The following is a 6,109-nucleotide window of genomic DNA, read 5'->3' on the forward strand; positions in this document are numbered from 1 at the left end:
TTTCCCTCATTACTTTTCTCGTTAATATGGCTCTACTCTTGACAGAAAAAATGTTAGATCCTGAAGTGCATGATTTATTTATTACACATCTTTGACACGAGCAAAGTTCTAACCAGAGATCATAAATTTGGACAAACTACTCTTGAACAAAAAGAAAAACACTGAGAAAAAAGAGAGAAGAGGAACATATTAACATAAACTATTTACTTTTATTAATTTTGACTACATGCCTTTGTACTTAGCTGGTCTGTAATAACTACTTATTGATTTGTCGTGAAAGACCTTTGCTTCTCTCTGATTTTCTTTGGCAAAATGCAACTTATAGTTACCATCCATTATGTGATAGTAGAGTATCCACTCAAACAAAAGAACTATGTAAGAATTGATCTTGTTTGAAAGTGACAGGGTAGTGTATACCAGCTTATTATGTGAAAGTAAATAGTTTCCATTATTTTACAAAGTGTCTTTAACTAGGAAGATGGTGACTTTTTGCATCTGTGGGTTAAGGTCTGTTAATCTCAAATGTGATACCAAGAGAGGCAGCAAACTGCTTTTCTGATATTATTTAAACAGCAAAGATTTTTATGCTGCCCTGTCTTGAACTTAACAGTGTTGAGTCACTATCTTCTGAGGTTCTGTCTCAACAGAACTAATTGGAAATTCAAGGGATACTGGAAACTATAATTTTGCTGTAGCTTGAACTTGCCCAGATTAAAGGAGGGACAAAGTTCTAAAACACTCTCTTCTGGCTGAAGACCAGTACTACTCTATGCCAAATACCTTCTTTTTTGCCCATAAAATGAAAAAAAGGGGGTTCTTTATAAAGAAAAGTTATTTCATTGAAAAGGATTTTTCATTCATCTTGTCATGATTATAAAGCAATTTTCACTAATCTCACATTTTAGGTATCTTGACCTCTGAGCCTTTTTAAAAAATTTTTCTTTCCTTTATATTTTTTAAAAAACACTCTAAATTACCTAGAATGAGTGATGATTGAAGAATTTCCCACCATAGCCATAGACAAACATTAACAAGCAGGCAATGGGTGGATGGATAAAATGACATTGGCAAATTCTTCTATTTATAAACATTGAAAAATAGGGACCTTGTCTTTTATCTCTCTGAATATTTATATTCTCAACATAAAATGAAGTCGTAGAGACCTGCCCATCTGTTTATTTTTTAAAATCCATGGCGTCAACAGTTTCCAGTAAAAGTTTCCAGTAAAAACCAGGAATGAAGGCATTCTTGTGGGATTTCGTCAAGTCAAGGAATTTTGTCCAAATCTTTGAAACAAACAAAGTATTTGGCTTATGTTTCAGAAAAGTTTAGATAAGCTTTTTATTTTTATAATTTACATTCTTTCAACTGATGTGTGTGTGTGTGTGTGTGTGTGTGTGTGTGTGTGTGTGTGTGTGTAGTTCTTAAAATTAGAAACAAAGTACTAAGGAGATCCCATATTGTTTGATAGCTGTGAAAACCTGGTTGACATCAAATGCAACTGAGAAGCTGATGGTGTTTTGGCTACCAGGGTGGGAGGAAGGTATTGAGATGGGGAGGAATCACCCTTATTTGGGCATCATTTACTGGGACTTGGCTAGGAACATAACACTAGAGAATAGCAAAGGGTGCTTGGTTGTTCTCTCTTTGCCTTCTTAGTCTATGCCCCATGCTTTTCTCCGCACTCTGGGCCTTAGAAGGAAATTGATGAAGACTGCCTCACCTGGGCTCCCTTGCCAGCTGGCTTCTGCTTAGAATCATCCATTGGTCCCAGTGGCCTGAGATACGAAGGTGAAAAAAGAGAAAGATGCATTTCGTCCTCATTCCCTCCCTTCGTCAGCACCCTGTCCCTGGTAATAACCAGATTCCTCTTTCCCAACAGGAAACCACTCTTTTGCAATTCCAGTTCTCTGTGAATTCTGGTAACACCATTTCTTCCTCTTGTCCCTTTGGTCCTATGGGTGGAAATGACTTTCCACTGTTGCTAGTCTCTGGGTGCCCTGCCAACCCTTGTTTGCTCCCTTTACCGTGCCAACACATAGTCAGGACTCCAATCAATAAAAATAACTATTCTTTAAAGACAGATATGTACACTATGTGGGAAGGAAGGGTGGGATTTGTTCATTTTCTCACTGGCTATGGAAATAGAGTTAATTATTGTCACTCAGCCAAGTATTCATTATGGAAATCAAAAAGTAATTCATATTTATTATTGGATAATTGTTGAAAATACATAACATGGAAAAAAGTAAATAGGAAAGAAAATAGTAATTAATCTTACTGATTGATAGCAATGTATTAACTGCATCTCTATGAAGTAGGCATTGCCATTGCTCCCATTTTAAAATATAAGAACCAAACTATTGAAAGGTGAAATGACTTGTGTAAGGTCACACAGCTATGGGATGGCAGAGGAAGGATTTGAACTGAGTCAGACTAGTTCCTAAGCCTATGCTCTTAACTACTAAGCACTACTACCTCTTAGAAAGGAAATAGGAAGGGAAGGGAAAAGCATCTATTAAGTACCTACTATGTGCCAGGAAGTGTACTAGATGCTTTCATATGCGCTAGCTCATTTATTGCCCTTTCAGAAGCACTTGACACTGTCATCCATTCTCTGTTTTGAGGAACAGTTTCCTTTCTAGTTTTCTCTGACACCACGTGCTGCTATGATTTTTCTCTCATTTTCCTTTTCTTTGCTTGTTCTTGTCTATTCAACCTTTAAATGTGGGAATGTTTTGAGTTCCTTTCTTGCTTCTATTCTTACTTGCTAAACTCATCTAATTAAGTGGCTTATGCCAATGATCTGCAGATTGTTATGTTTTTTACTTCCCTTCTCCTTAATGTCATACCTGTATGTTCAACTGTCTCCTGGACATCTCCGTTTGGGTACCTAGTAAGCATCTCAGACTTAACATGGCTGACTGAGAATGCTTGATTCATTTCTTCTTCAACCTGTTTCTCTCTCTCTGTCATCTCCATTTTATAAAATAGCACTGTTACTTATTCCAACTGATCAAGCTAAAAATTGAGGAATTATCCTAGAGTGTTCATGCTTTCCTTTTCCTGATATCTAATTATCAGTACATTCTGTCTGCTCCATGGATGGAGATCCAAGTCCCTCCCCACTCACTACCATGATGTTTTGCCTAAGTCATTGTGATACCTTCCTAACTAACCTTGCTATTTCCAGTCTTGCTCTCCTTCAAGGCTTTCTACATATGGCAGTGAAATAATTATTTTAAACATATCATGCCACTTTGCTTAAAAGCCTTTATTGGTTTCCAAACAAAATGCAATCCAACTTCTCCTTTGCATAGGATAAAAACCTTATCTAAGCTGGTCTCTGTTGAATGAATGAGTCCTATAGTATCAATAGAAATGTTTGGGCTTTACAATAGCTCTTGCAGGTGACTATTAGTATGTTCATTTTTTATTAAAATAGATATGGAGGAAAAAAATAACATTATATTCTCCCCTCCCTCAGGAAGCCTTGAAATCAGCTCTTAGGTAGACTTGACTAATGTAATATATAATAAGCAGCCAGTATTTTCTGAATTACTTACAATGTGTTAGGCACAATACTTTGGTGGGCACTTTTCACATATTATCTTAATAATTTTTTTAAATGAGAGTCTTAAGAAGGTGCTATCATCTGCATTTGATATTTGAGAAACAAGGCTCAGAGAGGTTAAATAATTTACTCAAAGTTACAGTGCTGGTTAATGGGAAAGGGTTGATCTAATACCAGGTCTGTATTCCAAAGCCCACAGCCTTAACCATGTGACTTTTCTACCTCCTTGAAAAGATGATGTATACATTTTATTATTCCTACTAATTATATACACACCCACATTTTTTCTCTTTCAAAGAATATAAACTACTTTAAATATGCCAGGACTTAACATTATTATAAACTCTGTGTTTGTAGATGGACGGCAAAGACAGCAGTTTCATTCAAAACCTAGTGACTATTCTATTTCTCCTTGGCTTGTCCCAAAGCGATTACCAAATGGCACTTAACTATAAAATGAAAGGAAGGGAGGACATTTATTGTGAGTGTTTAAAGGGAATTTTTTTAAAGAAATAAACTTTTTATTGACATCTTAATTTGACCTTGTTATATGTAATTTCTAATCAGGGAACTTTTAATTTAAAAAATTCATACCAAAGAAAAAGAATCATTTACACATGTGGTTATGATCAATTCTTCTCTTATAGGAGAAGTATTTTCATATCAAATGGTTTTGATTCACACTGGGAGGAAAGAACACAAAAATGTTATGTTAATATGTAACACAACAATAGATATGCAATGTAATCCCCAAATTCTACTAAACTGGCTATCGGCATGATATGCCTTTATAGGGATTCCATCTTGTTCATGCTGGGAGAGAAACACATTGTAATTTCCATTTTGAAAATGACTCTTTAAAATTGCCAAATATTTTGTTCACTACACAACTTGCTGCTTTGACAATGGTGAGTTTATTAATGTCAATGTATTGTTCCAAGTTAATCTTTTGCAGAACTATTTCCCTTTCATGACTAAAGAAATCACAAAGGGAATATGTCATCTTGTTTATTCCAAAGAAATTATGAATCAAGATTTATTTTCTTTCTTGCCTTGGAAAACAAATGTCAGTAGAAAGCACCACCAGTAAGAAGTAAGGAAATTTGGTCCTCAAAGCAATTCAAATTGAAAACTAAGTTCAATGTTACCTAGGTTTTTATTCCAACATGCCACATTGATCCTTTCACTTACAGTCACTCAGATAACTTTCAACAATAAGTATTTTTGTTTGTTTGCCTTTAAAAATAAAGATCCAGATGCTATGGTGAATATGCAGGCAATGACCATAATTTTATGGGAATAATTTTCTTGTATGACTTAGAAAATGGTCCTGATGAAAATTACCAGGAAGTGTTTCAAAAATGTATTGAGCAATAAAGTATCATCATATGGTATCTCTTATGATGGTTATTATGAAAGACAGCAGCTATTTCTATGTGTGTCTTATGCTAAAATTATTATGTTTTAAAATTATTTTCAATGCTTGATCATTTTTCCTTTTGTCCTTAACATGATAGCCATTAATTGTACGTCTGGCCTACTTTTCTGCACATCTCAAAGGTTTCTTTAATGACACATCATAATCAGTAATTATTCATGTGGTTATTTGTTTCTGGGTAATTTCCCCTCCCTTCCTGTGATAAATTCTAAAATACATTTGAGAACATTGACTAATGGCAGATTGGGTGTGGACCAAGTCCAATGAGATGTTTAAAAATTATAGTGCTGTGCCTATCACAGAGGATTGATCTTTCCAGGGAGTACATTGCAGCTAAAAATACCCTCAAAATGAAGTTATACACTTTCTGGTCCTATAATCCCTATGTAGACATTACTTACTTAGTCTTACCAACGTATCTGGAAGCAATGAGATAGAAACTACTAGTAAGCATCACTTTCATAACTCAAATTTATTTATCAAATGCCCAATCAGTTATCTCCCAGGACCTGAAGGAAAAAGGGAAAAGAGAAAAGCTTTGGTATTGTGTTGGCAGTGATAAAAAAAATAAAGATCTTCAGAAAATGGTGAAGCACACCATACTGCTTATGGTTCCCTGACCAGGGATTGAACCTTGGCACAGGGCAGTGAAAGCCCATGTCTCAACTACTGGACCACTAGGGAATTCCCAACAAAGACTCTTTTTGACCAGACTTTAGTCAACCTCCTCTAACCCCTTTTCTCAGTAGGCCTCATCCTTGGGCTTTGTCCTTAGACCTGCATAAACCAGTTTTAGCAAGAATCCTGCAAGTCAATTTAGTGAGAACCCCCAACACTCACCCTCAGTACCTGATCGTTCTCGATATCTGATCAAAACCCTCATTCCCCCACCCATGCAGGTGGTAGCTGATTATCCTGGCCTGCCTTCAGCAAGAATCCTGTTAGGTCTATTCAGCAAGAATTCTCCCTACCCTTGACGTCTCCTCTTAGTAATTTTCTATCCACCCCTCCCCACAACCTGCTTCTTGCCTGTAAATTTCCACTGGTCCTTGCTGTATTTGGAATTGAGCCCAGTTCTGTACCAAGGTCTCTTTCCC

The sequence above is a fragment of the Lipotes vexillifer genome, unplaced genomic scaffold, assembly GCF_000442215.2.
Source record: "Lipotes vexillifer unplaced genomic scaffold, Lipotes_vexillifer_v1.1 scaffold415, whole genome shotgun sequence".
NCBI classification, from domain to species: domain Eukaryota; kingdom Metazoa; phylum Chordata; class Mammalia; order Artiodactyla; family Lipotidae; genus Lipotes; species Lipotes vexillifer.